At 44.3% G+C, this 18,854-nt stretch overlaps 1 long non-coding RNA gene across 1 annotated transcript; it reads left to right on the top strand.

Annotated features, from left to right (window-relative positions):
* Positions 1-15,890: 15,890 nt before the first annotated feature.
* LOC136370689 (uncharacterized) lies at positions 15,891-18,436 on the top strand. The gene is made up of 3 exons (XR_010745226.1): positions 15,891-16,135; positions 16,767-17,377; positions 17,938-18,436. It is a non-coding gene; the product is annotated as an uncharacterized lncRNA (long non-coding RNA).
* Positions 18,437-18,854: the final 418 nt, after the last annotated feature.

The following is an 18,854-nucleotide window of genomic DNA, read 5'->3' as shown; positions in this document are numbered from 1 at the left end:
ACAATCAACACAAACTATCTATTTTTCCCTCTATTCCAGATCCTGAGCATAGGTCTGTGCTACCAGCCCAAAAGGTCTGAGCTGTTCTGGGGGATTGTTTTATGCCACAAGGCACCAATACACGAGCACAGCATCGAGTGACCAACCTCTAGATGAGGATCCTGAGCACAAAATGCCCTGTGGGAACGGGCTGTGGCTCACAACACCAAAACCCTGCACAAGGGCAGTGGTGTGTCCATGCACCACGAAGTTCCAGAGCCCAGGAGCCTCTCCCTGAGCTGGAGAGCCCCAGCACTCCCACCTCTGTCTGTACCTCTTGCAGGAGTTTGCAGTTTGGAAGCCACTCTGCTTAATGGCCATTTCCTGTTGACAGGAGTAGTCAGTAGAGGGGAAACATCTGTAGGTGTTGCTGTAACTTAAAGGCTTTCCCTGCACAGCCTGGAAAGACAGAACTGCTTCCCATGTGCCTGAACTCAGCGGAAATCTCTGGTGCCAACCTGCTCAGCTCTCAGTGCAGGACAAGGTCTGAGCTGCCACAGGCATTCTACAACACTCCACAAAATCATTAAAGATGTATTGGAAACAGGAAAAGTCCCAATTCCCTGAAAGAACAGGGTTCTAAGAAGGAAAGGCAAGTTGGACTATTTCCCTGAGAGCACTGAGGTTATTTAGCACCTCAGTAAAGAAGTACCTGTGGAATATCATGAGCAACCTCCACCCAAGGACTTCAGCAAGTCCTCCACATGGTTTCAGAGAATTTCAAAAAGTCACACTGTACTGACAAACTGAGGCAAGAGAAAGGAATGAAGCAATTCTCTCAAAAAACAGAGGAGGTCTGGAGAGAAGCACAGATTTTCTGTGCTTTTAACCAGTCATGAGGGCTCTGCCTCATCAAGCCCACGCAGGTGATGGAAACTCATCAGAAGCAAGGATCATTATGCAAGAGAGAGGATACAGGGCTGCTCCGACACCTTCACCCAGCAATTCACTCAAGCCACAACTCAGAACAGGAAGTTTCAGTCAGACTTTCAATTCCCACACCAGGCTAAATCAATCTAAATCAAAAACATTTAAAAGAGAAAGCCTTGAATGGAAAAAACCAGTCTTTTTATGCCACCCACTACCAGAAAGATTATTGTTCTTGCCTCAAAACTATTTCTGATTTGAAAGCTGCTTGAATTTAGAAATCCAGGGATTGGATTATTTTTTCTGTGTTTGAGTTTCTACACAGGAAAACTGAGTAATTTGTACAGTCAGCTAAGCCAAAAAAACAAAACAACAACAACAACAAAAACAAAAAAAACCCCACAACCCCACAAAAAAAAAAAAGAAAAAAAAAAAAAGGAAAGAGGAGGCAAGGAGGATAGCCTCTGCTGGATTAGAATTAATTTATGCTGATAGAATGACACTATCAAAAATCCCACGGGAAGAAGCATTTTTTTAAAGTCTTTAATAAGGCCTTTTCCTTTTTTCCCCCTTTTTCATTCCATTCTCAAAAGCTTACTCCTCTGATCCATAATAATTTTGGGACCAAGCCTTTGCTTCTTGACACCAAATGCCATTGGTGTTATTTTCAGCACTGGAATTGCTGCAATTGATCCCATGCAGTGCCCACTATCCTTTCCCTGACACTGGCCATGAAAAGCTGCTTCACACCAAACTTTAAGACATTTCAAGAGGTACCAATCCCCAAAAAAAAAAAAGTCCATCCTTCACCAGCAAGAGTTAAAAGGGTTCTCTTGTTCCCTCTCTGCTGTATTTTGTTTTAAAGATCATTACTGTAAAAAATCCAGGGGGGGGGAGTTGTGCCATACAAATATCCCATCATTCCTGAATCCTTCCACCCTCTCAGCTGCACAGCCAGCAGTACACAGTTAAAAATATAGATATAAATATATGTATTTATGCTTCACAGTACACGTTACAAGCTCAAGTCTGTGCCTCCACACAGAAAGGAGCTGTAGCAGGGTCTGCCTCTGCTCTCTCCCTGTGCATTTGTCCCCAGTGAAGGATATCAGAAATGACAGCCCCAGAGTCTGCAGTCCTTTGTCTCCACAAAAGGTCCAGTTCTGACAGCGGGAGGCTGGGACTTGGTTTGGACACTGTTTCAGCAGTATATTTCAATCAACAATGCCTTGAGAAACTTCCAGGAACCACCAGCAAAAGTCAGGAATGAGTAATATTGAAGCTAAATCACCAGTCAAGGTTCTCTCTTTCTGAGAGCTCTTTCTGAGAACTACCAAGGAAACCAATTAAGATCAATCGTGTTCGTCATTTAGGCCAGAACACATCGGGGACCATGTCCCTGTTTATTTATGGGCCACTTGAAAATAACCCTATGGAAAACAACCAGGGAGTTGCTACTGGCACGAACTGGATTTGAAATGCAATCAAAGTTTCTGGTTTCCTCAGCAGAGAGTCTGTGAGCAAAGCACAGCAGCCCTCCCTGAGAGCAGGCTCACAGAGCTGGGGGAGGGAAAGGGTTACCCAGGGCACCATAAATGTCACCAAAATATGCTGGGCACTCTGCTCCCCAGAGGGATTTTATTAGTATTTTCCACTAGCAGCAATGCCACAAGTACCCAGGAGTCAGAAAAAGAAATGGAAGCAGTTGTGAAATTGTCCCGTCTACTTTTACCGTCCACATGGAAAAACACACAGAAAGACTGACGGGCATGCACTGGGAAAAAAAACCAGATGATGCCCTTAAACTTCTTTTTTTCACAGTTTTTATGGAGATGGAGAACGTCTTGAATGTCTAAATTCTCCAGAAGCACTGTTCCTTTAAAGTTGGAATGTGACTTTTTTTCACCCACAAGAAAAAGTGCAGTTTCCCAGGTTCTTACTGGAAACATTTCTTGGGAAAATATTCATTTCCAAAGCGTTGTTTTTACACTTTTGGTTCACTGGTTGTTTGAATCTTGTAATGCTTTAATAGTGTTTTTACTTCATGAATGTTTGTAATAACTTAATCCATCCTTTTTTCCTACAGTATCTCCTTTTAAGGATAATTACATCAATATGCTTCTTACATTTTGTAATCCAAAAAATTTATTTTTCTAGATTTTTTCCCTCAGTTGGGTGATTCAAAACAAGACTTCAGTGGTATACTGCTAGTTATCACGACTTCTGGAAAAGCTGCTGCACAATAAAACTCAACTAATAACCCCAAAAAAACCCCATTAGAAACATGGATAATTATAGCATTTTGTTATTGCTGTGTTTGATTGCAGCTTTTCTCCCTAATAAGAGAGTTCAAGGTTAGCTGCAATCTGCTGTATTTTCCAAGACAAAAACCTCATGCATTTCTTTTGTGTTCACCTGCTCTTAGAAACTTTGCTTTGTTTTGCTTTGGGTTTTTTGGGTTTTTTCCCCTTCAAAAAGAGCTTCAAAGTTTTGTAAGAGACCAAAAGATATAATCATAATTAGATTTTCTTACATATAGACTTGAATAAGGGCCCCAAGCATATCTATTTACAACAGGAAATATCCAAGAACCTAAGCAGATTTAATAGGCTCACACGAGTCTTTTTCTAAAGCTACTTGTGGCCTTCTGCAGAGGACATTGCTCAACTCAGTTCTTCCCAAACTTCTGGGCTATTTTGCCACAGCCAAGCCTCAAAAGTTTTCACAGATTATTGGAATTTAGGAATTACTATACTTTATGGTTCCACAGACTGGTTTGGGCATTATGAGTGTATCACTTCAAGGTTTAGCTTTCCCTGTTTCCATTCAGTCTCCTCTGCTGCCTCTTCTGATGCTCCACTTAGAATATAAACTAGCAAAGGACAATCTGCAAATTATTAAATTTAATGACAGTGATATCTGATCTTGTCAAACAAGATGAGGCGTTCCTTGTGTCAAGAACAACTCTGCTCCTCTTGCTGGTGCTGAACTGGGGGTGCTGCAGAGCTGAAATGGCTCAGAGCTGGCTGCAAGGCTCAGGGCTACTGACAGGTCTCTCAAAGCAAAGATCAGACTCCATTGTACTTCTCTGCCTCCACACCAAATTAAAAGGCAGCACTGCAGCCTAACTCAAAACATCTGGCTTGAAGGCAGTATGAGCTCTTACTGCTCCTCAGAAGTCCAGACACAGTCTCAGACAGTCAAAGCTGAATTTTGGTAGCCACTGTTCCCTCAAAGGTCCTCTGCTTAATACTGATTGAGGGAAGGCCTAATGCTACTTCTTAGCTGTTCATAAAGGAAACAAGAAGATCCCTTGATAAGATGTTATCTTCTTTCCTTCCTCTCACTGCATTCTCTGCTCAACAGGGGAATTTCAGTTTTGTGTTCCCTGTCCCAAACAGCGATCAGGGGCTCTAAAGGGGACCTCTGGCACTCCAGATCAAACTGTTACCCACTAAATCTCTTTTCTCTGGAACATTAGAGATACTTCTCTAACACATCCAATATGTAACTGATGAAAATTGTTACCAGAATGTTTCAATCTCATAAGTTGCAGAAAGAAGCCAACTGACAGCACTTGACAACATGGAGCGGGGTGCCAGAATGCAAACCAATAAAGTTCCTTCTTCTTGAAAGTGACAAAATGCTTATTTTAAGCATACTGAGACAATAAAGTGCTGATTAACAGGCAGCACGTTCTTCAATGAAACGTAGTCTTTTGCTAAATACAGAAGATGCTGAAGGTATGTGATGATGAGTGTGAGAACAGCTCCCCGTCAACATATTGAAATTTAGCTTTAAACCAACTCACTAACAGAGTGTTTTCAGCTACAGGAAGGACTGACCCAGTGTCAGGGACAATTTTTGTGAACTCAGTAAGCATAAATGTACGTGTAAGGTTTATTTCTCAACAGCTTAGAGCTGTCTCAGGCACATCCACATCTGTAGCCACGTCTTTGCTGCCTTACCCTGGCACAAAGGGGTGTATTGACTCTCCAGGGATTGCCAGGGAGGGATTACTTTAGCCTGAGCTAGAAACTACAATACCTTCTTCGTAGGTAGCCTAATCACACGTTAACACCGTGTTCTGCAGAAATTAATAGAGATAAGGCTGAAAATAATACTCACCCACGGAGTCTAAAAATAAGCACCGAAATTTCCCCTCCTCGTTTCTTTTTGCTTTGTGTTTCCCCTTAGGTGATGACACCATTCTCCTCTCCAGCTCTCTTGCAATGCATCGTGAGCATCATGGTTACAGGCTGTTCTGGGGAACAGTTTCTTCATGTAGGGTCAGAGTTTGGGGATGTGCTGCGTGAGGCAAATCAAAATCTTCCTAGAGCAGAATAACCAACAGAAGGCATTGGTTTAACATGGTCTCCAAGAATCAGATACCTAGAAACATGTTTGAATATGTATAAATTAGGTGGGAAGCCTAGTCACAAGAGTGAGATGAACTAATTACAGCAAACGGGGTGTTTTCAGCTGCACTACCATGAAGAAATACACTCCTTCAGAGTATTTTTGGTGTGACAGACTGTTTAGTTTTAGTCCTGCAGCTCAGCCCATTTCAGACTCTCAAATACAAGCCAATTAAAACGCCAAAAGCTTATTGAATATTGATTGCTTTAGGCCATGCAATTTAATGCAGCCTTGATTCATGTAAATACAGGAATTTTGAGAGCACAACATCCTTAAAATCAGTAAAAGGGCAGTAATTTATCAGGAGCATTGCACAAAGTACTTGCAGTTCCACCAGGCAGACATACTTCCCAACAAAAGGACAGATGGAGAGGAAGCCAAATGATACTACTCAAAAATAGGGAGTAACAACACCACTCTTGGGGCAGTTTGGCATGCACCTCTGTAGCATTGATAGGTCCTCATGCATACACATAACAAACTAATTCATTCCCAAAAAAACTTCTTATGAGACAAGTAAAAAAAGTTTCCATCTCCCAGATGAAAAACAGTGAGGTCAGTAGGTGTGAATGCAGATGGAGCTGGCTCTAGAAGGGGCATGAAAAACAATGGGAGTTCTAGGGATTCCACACCAGACTTGCTAATTTTGTGGTATTGAATTTAGAGAATGTGGCGAAGGGAAGGGAGAAGAATCAGTTTTCCATGACACATTGTGTCTGTCTGCCCGCAGTCCCTGCCATAAGGTGTCCCCAGCCCGGGTGACTGGAGCAGGGAGCCCTGGGGGTGATTCCCTGCACACCACAACCACGGTGTCCTGCTGCCAGATGCATGCTCCATTACATTCTTCTAGTCCTGAAGGAAAAACACGTTGAATTTAGTAATATATAGTATTCCTGTTAATGTGAGGCAGGAGACTGGCAACAGGCCACTCACAGAGCCCAGCAATGGAAAAAGCAGAGAGCAAACTCAGCCTCACAATGTGAAGCAGACAGACCTATTGTGAGCTGTCTCCATCCTCAGGGCTGGATGCTCCAGGCTGATTTATGAGCACAATATTTACAACTAACACACATGAAATGCATTATGAGGAGAAATAAATCTCCTAGCATGCACGGAGAGCAGCTAAGATAAAAGAATGCATATGGTAAACTAGGTGACTGTTTGTCATTAAGTGTGGTACTGAAGCCAGAGCACGTCTCTGGGGCAGGGGAGGCTCAGGATTTGCACTGGGGTTTATCAATACTCTGGAAAACACAAGCCATTAGGCAGAGACTTTCAGAAAGATGTCCCAGCTTTTTATTCCTTTCTAGTGAACTCAAAGCTGATGAAAGACACTTTGTGGGAAGCCCCTGGGAGTAAAACAGGGCTTGAAAGGGAGATCAGTCTTATGCCTATGCAAAGACCCAGTGAATAGGCTGGAGTTCAGCTCCCAGGTCTTGTGTTATCACAGGCAATATCCCTAATTTTTGTGCACCCCTGTTCCATCTCATAAACAGGTATCAGTATGAAATTAGCTAAGAAAGGGCTACTTTAAGGCAGAGGGCACATCATAATTAAGTATTCTGACTTACTGCACCACACTACAGGCAGTAGAAATTCCCCAAATTAATTCCTAAATTAAATCATCACTGAACAGGTAAACATTTCAGAAAAACAACCATCCCTTACTAAATAATGGGACCAGCAAATGAGGAGGTCAATTCTAGTTTCTCTGTAATTGCAAAACCCAAACCCCACTCCCAGAAACACTGACGACAATTCCCTGCTGATCCCTGCTGTCCTTTGAACCCTGCAGCGAGCAGGCTCCTCCAATCTCATTGAGCTGGAGAGGGAATAGGAGGCAGCTCTCACTTAAATGCATCTATATTTGACATTTCTGCCTACAAAGCTGCACTGGTCATAGATTGCATCTCATCGTGCCCAGCCAACCCAATTAGGCCCAAACAGCTTCTTGGAAGGACCCGGATTCATCTCTTCCTTTGGTACTGAGGCTTGATGGTGCCAATATTTTTGCAGCTCTTTGTGATGTTGCCTCTTGCCTGGTGGGATGTGGCTTTAAGTTAAACAACTCATTTTCTGCAGCACAGTCACGGAGAGCTGTGAGGCTGCTGCTTTTCCTCAGAATGCTCTGATAAAACATCTGATTCCAGTATGGGAGGACAGACTCGTAAAACCAGGCTAATGATGGAACCAGACTGTGGTACAAACCAGAGCAAGCACTTCAGCTAACTGAACATGTTTCCTGTCCTCAGCCAGCACCACAACATCTTGGTTTAGCTACCACACATCTCCCTCAGAGCATTTCCCACTGATCAAAAGGAAACAACCAGAAATTTCTGTGAGAGCAGGACAGTTGGATTGAAGGAACAGCAAAATGGATTTGGGGAGCAGGAGAGGTTCTGTTGGGGAAAATCCTCCAAAATCAGTCCAATTCCAAACTCACTCATGCAAGGAACAGTAGCATGAAGTTGCCCTTTGATAACAGCAGTGTGGGGATGTGGCAGGAAGGCATGAGCTTTCCTCTGCTGAAGTTGACTGAATGGATTTGAGTGACAGCTGCTGGGAGCTGCAGAGTGACAGCAGAGGCAGGCACAGCCTCGTTCAGCACCTCTGACTGGCTGTTGTCACAACAAGGGACAATCCAGGCAGAGCAACCTCTCCCACTGACAATGGAGTTCCAGTGGGTATTGAGACAATGTAAATAAACCAAACTCAGCCCATGTCTGATACAATTAAATAAATGACACCTGGAAAAAAAGGAACTAGAGCTCTCCTGTATTTTACTGCCAGGATTCTAAATCAACCCCATTTTATATTTCTTTTAGCAAAGCATTAATGACAAAGGGAGGATGAATATGAAAATACACCCTCTCCAGTGAAAAGATTTATATTTGCTTCCACAGCTTTGATTATTCCTTCAGACTTAGCCTATTTTCTTTCTACAACACTAGTCAGGCCTTTAAAAATTTGCAAAACTAACTAAACCTACTACCCACATTTGTTGAAGCAATAAATACATACTCATCTGTTCAATTCTATTCTATTTTATGTTGATTTTATACACCATTGTCGTTATGGATAAAATCACACCACATTAACTAGTAGTGTAATACTGTCCCACTGTTTTGTGGTTTCATGCCCATAAACAAGTGATTTATGGAATTTTTTTTATTATTTTTTGGTGGAGCTTCTTAATATGTTGATTTCAAATGAAGGAATGATACACAGCAAAGAAGAGGAACTCAGACTTCTATTGGCTATAATTTGTGAGATACACTTAGAATTAAATAAAAACCAAAAAAACCAACTGAAAAAAAGAAGAAAGCAAGCAAGAAATAAAGATGAAAACCTCAAGCCATATTTCATCCTAAACTCAAAGTCTAAATCCTTTAAAGTATGGGGGGATGATACAACTCCCTCAGCAGAATTCTGGGCTGGGCCACAGAACCCACGGCTCCATGCCATCAAACCTAATCTTCCTTTGAGATCTGACAGATTCTCTCCAAGTTTTCAGTCACATTGCAAAATTCTGAGAGGATGAAAGGCAGATCCTCCTCCTCTCTTACACTAACCCCAGGGCCTAGAAACAGCAGGACTTGATTTAACCAAACACACACTGGGCCAGAAAAATGATGAGTGATACTGGGACTTGACTGACACCAAGGAGACTTCATCTGATTCATGGTTTTCCAACGTGATCATTGCATCACCTCAGCCCCCTGAGCAGACTGTGCCGACATGAGGAGATAACCAGACTGCCAAAAAGCATCTCCCCACTGGCCAAACCGACAGCAAACTCAGCAGAGTCTCCTCCTCCCTGGGGATCTGCACTCAGCAGACAGGCAGCAACCTCCCAGCCCCAAACAGGGAACATCTTCCAGGAGCCAAGGCCCTGGTGCCTTCCCCTGTAAGGCAACCCTTTGCAGAGCTACCACCAACAAAAAAGCCTGCAGACCTTCCTTCTTACTCAGCTGAACTCCTCTCCACTGCATCTCTCGTCCAAAAAAATTTACTGGACCAAACTAAATCTGCTGGCTCCCAAACAGGCTTCTTAAGCCTCTAGCAAATCAAGAGTAGGGTATTTGTTTCTAAATCTCCAAAGGAGGATTAGGCAGGGTGACTATAATCCTTACCAGCCTCACACCTGCCACTCATTCGTAGTGCAGGGGAGATGCATTTTAGTGTCTGGAAGTGGCTAGCAGATGAACCTCTTTGTCCAAGGTAGGATATCAAAGATTACAGTTCCTAGCTCCCTTGTTTCTTGGCTGCATAGGAAAATACGTGTCTTTTTCTGTGAGACAAAGAGTGGATATGATTGTTTGTTTTGGTTCTGGTGACATAATTTTTTTTTCTGTCAGCACCATCTCTCACTAATTGCTCTGAAGAAGGACTAGAGCAGTTAACTGTCTTCTGAAACTTTCTCCCATCATCTCCCTCTATTTCAGTGCCCTAAAAAATAAGGCCAGTGAGAGATTTTTTCACATACGTTGTCCAACCTTCGATCAAAACTCCTGCATTTTCCATGACATTCACATGTAAGTCCCACTGCAATGACATCAGAGCTCCCCAATACTCATTTTAGCACCAATTAAAGAGGCAATGCTCAGAGAACCATTTATCTTTAGACTGTAGGAGTCTGAGCAGTGCTGCTATCACTTCTGAGGGGGAATTGTGCAGCTCCTTGTCATTTGGTTTAAGTTGTCTAAATGAAGCCAAATTGCTCTTGCCATCCTCAGCTGCTGCCACTGTCTGTGTGTTCCACCTTCCCCACGTTCACTCTAATCCATCAGCCAAGAGCCAAACAACCTTCCCTCAGTGCACCTTCTGCAAACAGGGTAGAAAAACACCACAAAAGGGAAAAAAAAAACCCGCACATCACTTGCAGCATTTTTACATGTAATAGTAACAGTCTCTTGGTGCCATCATCAGCCATGGCATTTCATTCACACAGAACACTTGTGGGCACATCACATATGCTTTTCCATTCAATGTATTTTTAAATGTTTCCCAGGCAACTGTTTCAATACAATATGCCTCCTTGGCAACCTGGTACCCGCAAATGCCATGCTAGTCTCCCTAGTCCTCTTTTTAGGTCTTCCCATCTTGGCATATAAATGTCACAAGGCTGGGTTTTCCATCTCCAGCCACACAGGTGCTGATGTGTCCTTGCACTTGGAAAGGCTGAATTGAAGAGATGAGTCGTGCACTGGGTGCTGCTCGTTGGCAAATTCAGCTTTGGTGTGCTACCAGAGGGAGCAGCTTTCAAAGGCAGTGACTTTCTGTGGGAAAGAGAATGTCTCCTGCAACTAAAATTAAGGAGAGCCCACAAAACTGTCTCCACTCAACTGACTTTCTCTGGAAAGCTGCAATGAGCCCGCACTTCTCAAACTGAAATGCATGTCATCTTTATTCTCCTGACTAAGCCAGTCTCACCCAGTTCTCCTCATTTTTGTGGTTTAATTGTAACACGTCACATTAATGAGAAGAGTCAGACTTTCCCATTTCACCACAGCCAGTGATTGGCACTGGTCTGAGAAGGTCAGTTTGGCTGAGGTACTCTCTCCAGGGCTGCATTTGCTGCCACTGGGCTGTTCAGGGACACGCTGTGACATTAGAGTGGGGCATTTCAGCTGTAGGACATTTGTTGCAGCAGCTTTCCCTGCTGCTCTGCTCTGCACACTTTGATCTCTTTGGGGATATTGTCCTTTATTACATTTAGCAGAATGGCCACACTCATCCTTCAGTGAAGTCACAGACTATTTGACAAGGACAAAAAATTATCAACGTGTACTCCCAAGCTAAGCACTGATTAGATAAAATAATTAAAATATAATAGTATTTCAATGGTCTTCTAGCAAGGAACAATTTCTGCTGAACATTTTTATCTGATACAGGAGCTATCACTGCAGAAGCAAAGATATTTCAGAAGGTCTAAAGCTATCAGCGAGTATCAGTCGTCATAAAAAAAAGTTTTAATAAAAACTGCATGTGCTTCAGCCTCTAAGTGGCACATTAAAAAAAATAATAGCTTCTGCATGCAATGACATCAGGCTCTGAGAGAAACCCAGCAGAAACTGTGGCATCTCTTCTTCATTGATTACTCCATAACAACAGCTGAAAATTACAATTTTTCCAGGCTATAAAATGCCTAGCACTCCAAATTCTACACCGGCAGCAAAAATCTCCTCCCTGTCTGTGAGCTGTTGTATCTGTAATAGAGACCCTGCATTACCAGGCTTTCTAATTCTTCCCAAATGCAGAAGCTCTCATTCAATGCTGCAGCTGTTGGGGAGGAAATCAGAAATAGCAGAAGGCGGATTAGTTGATAATGTACCAGTTCTTCCCCAGCAAATGCTGGCACCTGCGTTTTACACTCTCCTCTTTCCCTCAGCCCAGGAAAAGATCACTTGGTTTGTTTGGCAGGCAATTTATAGGCTTTAGTGATTGTGGAACTGCAAAAGGATTAGAATTTGTTATAATAGCCCCTTCTTCCTGAGAGCAAAAGTTAAAACTGAGGCCCACTTTACAGCAAGAATCAGGGACCATGTAAGTAAAGATTAAGCGTGTGCAGCTTGATGAGACTCAACAGGGAAGAGATAACTACACATGCTGGCACTCCATTTACAAGGAAATCCCTGCAGATAATCTGTAGGAGCATTCTGGCTTCCACAAGCTCAAATCCCTTGACCACTGGCTCAAATCCAGTCAAGGCTGATTATGATAAGGACTACTCTCAGCATTTCTAGGAGAACTATTTTTCTAAGACCACTAAACAATCTAATTATTAAATTAGCAAGACCCAAAATCAAGCAAGAAGTAATAGGATTTCCATGCAGTGGAGGAAATAGAAGATGTGATCTTGTACAAAGGGGGAAGCCCAAGAACAGCTCCAGAGAACATTCTGCCATCCTATTCTTAGTACATTATTAAATCTGGGAAAATGCAGATGAAAAATACTGAATGCTCTTAATGGACAAAGATTTCTAGTTTGAAATCTGCAGGTAGTTACAGAAGCAGATAGAGGAAGGATGAAAACATTTGTGACACAGTTAGAGTGGGTATCGTTGAACAGATAACAATCAAAAAAACCTTAAGAGTTTTCAGTTAAATCTACCAAATAGAAACTCACCTACAATCTACAGTTGCTACAGAAGCAAGGTTTTCTCCTTTTGCTTTTTACAAGCAGAAGCTGCAATAATAATTTCCCCTGTTCTTTTTATTATATTCTTTCATTTGTGGCCCTCACTGCACAATAACCAATTTTTATGTTCCCCCATAATAAAGGTTTTGCAAATGCTGTAAGTGCTCACAGCACCACACAGCAACACCTCCAGCATGAAGAACAGGCTGCACTCCTCATGGCTGCTCTGGGAGAAGTCGTATCTAACAACATAAATCCATGGGTACAACACACGATTTAGCAGCAGAGAATAGTCCAAGGAGTATCCAAGGGGTCATAAAACATAAAACACTAACCCAAACATCACAGGAATAAAAGAAACCATGTGGCATCAGTGATCATTAGCACAGATACACCCAGGAGTGTGATCGGAGCGCTTTCACAGCCCCCCGGATTTTGTTAAATCCCTGGTTTTGCATAGTTTGCTGCCTCCGTGTGGTGGCAGTCAGCGCTGGGCCACATTTCCCGGTGATACTGAGTAAAATCCCCCAAGGAACACTTCTTCAGTTGTGAAATCAGATTTTTACCCTCCTCTGTCAAGTCGTTTCCCACCACTTCCACGGCCAAACCCCTCTTCAATTCACAGTTTTGCTTTATTTACAGCCCTTTTCTCGTGCTGTTCTTTTTTCTGTCTCTGGCATCACCACCTTCCTCTCCACAGCAGCCTAAAGCCTTCAGATCCAGAGTCACACTTTGCCTCTGTTCCACTCACCTTTTTCCACCTGCAGCTTTTGGGGGGAACGCCTTTCCCGACAAAGAAGGAAAGGAGGCCTGGATTTCCTGGGAATCTCCTTTCACCACACTGGGAAGCAGCTTCTAAATGGCAGCAGAAATAACAGGCAGAACCCTGTGACTGTCCCTTGGGTGTTTCCTGGGCACTGCAGTAGCTGTAACAGATATTAATGTGAGGAAAGGTTAGTCTGTGTGACCGGGTTGGCTTTTCCACTGTCGTTTCTTTCTTCCTCAATTTCATTCTCGTTTTACTCTGCCCATCACACAGCTGAAATGCTGGCCCTCTACTGTGACAATTTTTAAATATTTTTATTTTTCAGCTGGGCTATCTGTGGTGTAAACTGACACAGATCCCAGGAGCAACCAAACACTTTGCACTTCCAAAGGAAACCTATTAATGCTGCTTTAAAGTAAAGAAATTAGTTATTACATAGAGTTAAAGGAATTATGGACTCACAGAAAATACAAAGTACCTGAGTTAAGACAGGGAAGGTGAAGGCTGGGCAGAGCCTCCCAGATCTCTGCAGGGACAGGATCATCCTCAGCTGGAACACCTCTGGATGGGCTGCCTGGACCTGCTCAGGTTTAAATGTTTGTGAAATGTGCGTTTCTGAACTCTGATACCCATTTTTAAGGTTCAGATCCACTCAAAGGACATATTAAGTCATGTCAACTGTTACTTAATACATTTTTGCTGGGCTGTGTGATCAGCACAATAATTCACAGGTGTAACTTCTCAATCAGTCAATACTGATGACGCCTCCTTTCAACTCCGAAAAATCCAAGGATTGCACAGTCCACAGACATACAGCAATGCATAAATGCAGTTACAGAAGAAGAATGTGGACTTGGATTCACGTTTTACCAATAATAAATTGGTTTTATGCAAAGAGTCCTCTGTGCTGGCGCTCCCTCATAAACACCTGGTACCAAACTGGATTTATTTCTTTGAACAGTTTGGTGTTCTTTTGTTTTTGGTTTTTTGTTTGTTTGTTTGTTGCATCAGTTATGAAGAGTTTAAACGGCTGAGTTTCTTTCTGATCCTTTCATGTCGTGTTGGGGGATGAAGTGTTCGTCACCATTCCTCTGGTGTCTGTTTTGGAGAAGGCCTCAGCCCGGGGAGCGTTTAAACCCTCTTTATTTCACACCACAAGGCGACATTCCGGCCAAAAACGTCACGCTGCATCACTTCAGATTCTTCTCTAAAAGCAAAAGGAGGTCAGAGGTGCGCTGCCGAGGCGTTTTATTTCTCGGAAGAGCAGCTTTTGCCCTCGGCCCCGCACTAACCCGGCCCAGGGCGGCACGGCGCCGCCCGCCGCCATCTTGTCCCCGTCAGCCGGGGACCCCCGGCACAGCCCCTGCCCTGCCCTTCCTGCACCCCACAGCCCTGCAAAAACACAAAGTGTGAGGGGAAAACCACACTAAATAGGGCTGTTTTCTAGGCACGGCAACCCCCGGCGGCTGAGGGGCTGCGGGACGGCGGGCCGCCCTCAGGCCGCCATCAGCGCCGCTGCCGCCGTGAGGGCGGCTCTGAGGGCGGGGAGTCCCGGCCCCGGCGGCGCGGCTGCAGGAGGAGGAAAAGGAGGAGGAAGAAGAGGAGGAAAGTCCATCGGCTGTCCCTCCCGCGGCCGCCAGCGCCGTCCAGCGGCGAGGCGCGGGCGGGCTGCGCCATGTGTGAGGAAGGAGCCGGGAAGCTGCGGCTGAAGGGCCGCACGGCGCCGCCCGCCCGCCGCCCCGAGCCGCCGCCGCCGCCCCGGTGAGTCGGCCCCGATCGGGGCATCGGATGGGCCCCGGCGGCCCGCAGCGCTTCCTGCTCAGATCTGTGTCTGTTAAAGGGTATTTCAGCCAACACCGCCCGTAGCGCCTGTTAAAAATAGAGAGAAAAGTGCAGGATAAAGCATAGCGGGGCCCACGCCTTCCGCACTTCGCTCGGCACGGAGCAGCGCTGGCCAGACACGGCCTGGGAGATGTTAACCTATGAAAACTCAGTTTTCTTTCTTCCAGAATACAGCCCACAGGAGCGTAGTGATGTTTCCTGTTTTTTGCAGCCCTGGAATTCGGGAGGACGGAAGGCAGTGAGTGGCTCGGTTTGTGTTGGAGCCCGGGTTTGTGTTCGGCCGTGTCCCTTCCACCACGGGCTGTGAGAGTTGGATATCATCACTCTCTGCTCTCTGACGCCTGTTGTTTCTCATTTCTTCCCCGTGCAGCTTCATTCCTGGACAGCGACCCAAGAAAATGCATCAGGAAAAACCATTGTGACTATAACAATCCATCCTTCCCTTGGAACTGTCTTTATACAGCATTACCTTTTAGTGCTTATAATTCCCAGGATTGATTAAATGAAATTGTTTGGGAGGATAGTCCTTTCAAACGGCAGTGTGGGAATGACCAGACATGGGAACAGATGCAGTTGCCACCCTCAGTGCAAACACTGCCATGATTTCTCTCCTCAGCAGGTGTTAAGCTTGGTATTTTAAAAGATAATAACAGTGGCTGCACTTCACTTTCACTTGGAAGTGAAGATAGTGATAGATACCTACTGCTCATTTGTTATAAGCAGAAAGGAATGCATTTAGATATTAATTTTTTGCTCGCTGTACAAATTACATAAGTCACATAAAGCTGCAAAAAAAAAAAAAAAAAAGTTTGCAGGCTCTTTGTGTCCAGAAAAAAAAGGCAAGCTATGATCAATGTAAGTGTATTTTTTTTCTTCTCTCCCATTTTCAAACTATTGGACTGTGTCTTTACAGGGCATCGACTGACAGATGTTCCTGGTTTGAAAAGGAGGAATTAAATGAGTGTGAAAAAACCTGGCTTTTGCTACTGAAAGACATCAATCAAGATTCACAGTGCACAAACTGGGACACAGTGCCCAGCTTTCCGGAGTTCTTGGAAAAGGTAGCGTGCTGTATCCTTGTTTTTTGCACTTTGTGTCCTGCTTCCAATGGTGACAGCCTGGTTAATGGGAAACAACCTGAAATAGCTTTTAGAGATGTGAGCTTTCAGCTCTTTAATCTCTGTGTGCAGTGCTGTGGCTGGGCATGGTGTGGCAGGGAATATAAGGACAGCTACAAGAAGCGTTTTTTTTGCAGGACAGGAAATTCCAACATTTTGCTGGGAAGAGGGAGCTTATGTAAGGATGCTGACTTCCATAAACACCAGCATCTCCCTAAGGAATGAAACTGGAAAAGGCAAACTGTAATGGAGGGGTTAATTACACAGAGCCCACCCTGACATCACTCCAGTGGCATTAAGGCATAAAAATCAGTCCTTATAAAGTACTTTTTCCCCACCCTGAACAGCAGCAGGTTGTTTTCATCCTTAGTCTCTCTGGAACATGAGTACCCGTTGTATCCATTCAGAAATGTTTAGGGAAGACCCATATTCCATCAGCTCCAGGAAGCTCCTGGACATAAATAAAATGTTCTTTTCTTCCCTGTAGTTCAGCTTTCTCAGTATTTGCCATGTGTTTCGGTATTGATTGAGCTACATTTGCCTAAGACATTCTGTGTGTGTGTGTGTGTTGTAGAAACAACAGGAAAAGAGTCCAGAACACCAGGAAGTCTTTACAGTTGGAATAAAAGACTTTCAGTGGGTATCATTCCCATCTTTTCACGAAGGAAAATGTCTGAACCCCAAGGATCTGAGCTCCCAGCAGCCAACACAGAGCCAGAGCAATGAATTACATAAAGAACAGCGCCAAGCAGATAAACTGAAAAGCTTACCCTCCACAGCAGAGAAAACCTGCAGGGGAACCAGAACAGATCAAGCCAAAACTGCATCTGGGGCGGGTGTTTCAGAGCTGGATGTGAGTCCTAAGTCACATAACATCCCTGGGCACAGCAGCTCAGCACAGCCCTTGGGACAAAGCCCTGCAGGAGCTTTGAGCCCTGAGCAGCACCACACAGGGACTGCAGACACCAGCAGGGCAGACAGGAGGGAAAAGGGTGAGGAGAAGCCTCCAACCCAAACACATCAGGGGGAAGTTCCAGTGGGGGAGGCCACGGGGGCACCTGTGGACACCCCTCAGCTGGGGAGTGCTGCTGGGGCTGAGAGCCACGGGGACAAGGTGGAAAACCAGAGCGGAGCAGCCTCATCTCTTGACAGCTGTCCAATGTGTCTGATGCAGTTCAGTGGAAGGTAAGTTGGTGTTTTGGGTTTTTTTCATAACTTTCCCATAAATGAGCCCCAGCAGGTTCTGGATGCATCCTCTATATACAGAATAACAAAAGCAGACAAAACGTCTACTGTAAGGCCTTTTTAGCTGTCAGAATCAGCTACTTTAATCCCATTTACAAGCTGAGTATCTGCTCTACAGTAAGAACTGTTAAAACAATTTCATAGTACTTAGGCTGTCAGAGTTGCTGAAAATGTGTTTTTCCACAGATCCTCTAACCATGCCAAGAGCTGTTGGGTGCCACTTTCCCTGTTGTTGGGAGGCTGAACAGGGAGACAAAGGAGTGGCTACATGAACATTTAGACAATTTTGGTCACTCTGTCAAGAGACATAGACAGAAAGGTTTAAAATGCATCAGATCTGTGTTACTCAGCTCCAGTGTAAGCAGCAGTAACAGCAAGGGTGGGAGGTTTTGGTAGAGGATTTGGGCACAGGAGTGACTGCCCCACTGGTGTCCCAGAACACTGCTGGGAGGGAGGAAAGAACAGTCAGTGGAAGGATGTGAGTGTTTCTGTGTTTGCAGACTCTCCCAGCTGGACATCGATGGCCACCTTGCCAGGTGCTTGTCTGAAAGTGCAGATGATGTCGTGTGGTAAATCCAGAAGAGTGCAGAGCAAAGGAACAAGGCCATGGATGAAACTCTCTCAAAGAAAAGGAAAAATCTCCAGGAAGCACATTCTTGTCTCTGACTTAAACCAGTAACTCAGTGGAAGGATAAGTGCCACCTGCTTATTTGTTTTTTTTGTATTTTAAAGCCTTTCAAATGCACGTGACGCAGTTCTAGTTCTGAAAAGAGTGCTCTGGGATATCCCAGAGACCCCTCAGGGAAATCTGGCTTGGTACTCCTGAAAAAATTCACTTCTGGAAATCCCTCGAGCTTTGTCTGATGCACCACAGCTCTGAATCTCTCAGGACAGAAGAAAGCAGCGGAGCAAAAGACAGCTGTTACTTGCTCTAATCCAAAAGTTGACTGTTTGTTTTTCTGAATAGATAATCTGTGAAAATAAACTCAGTCAAAAAGTCATTTCAATTAGGCATTTCTTTGTTTTTTAAATACCTAGGTAAGAAAGTGTAATTGTACAACTGATCCTGGGAGTGTAGCTATTCAAGAGAAAACACAGCCCAGACCAAATAAAGAGTGTGGGTTTTTTATATTTCTGAAGGAGCCCAGCTAAATTCAAAACCTTACAGTGCAGGTTTCCAAGTCAGTATCAGTGTTAAACAGGTGATTAACAGGAGTGGGCTAATTAGGCTGCAGAAGGAACACTTGTGCCAGTGTGAATTCTGCAAAGTGAGATGTAATGTCAGTGAGCCAGAAGAGCCGATTTTTGTAGCAATCCCACAGAGGCCCTGAGGGCAGGGAACATGTGCCCAGGGGCTGGTGGGGCTCCGGAGGCTCAGCTGCCCTTTTGCTCCCTTCTCACGAGGAGCAGGGGAACA

Source organism: Sylvia atricapilla, chromosome 22, assembly GCF_009819655.1.
Source record: "Sylvia atricapilla isolate bSylAtr1 chromosome 22, bSylAtr1.pri, whole genome shotgun sequence".
Taxonomy (NCBI): Eukaryota; Metazoa; Chordata; class Aves; order Passeriformes; family Sylviidae; genus Sylvia; species Sylvia atricapilla.
The sequence above is the reverse complement of the archived record's forward strand: the minus strand, read 5'-3'. Positions and strand labels throughout refer to the sequence as shown.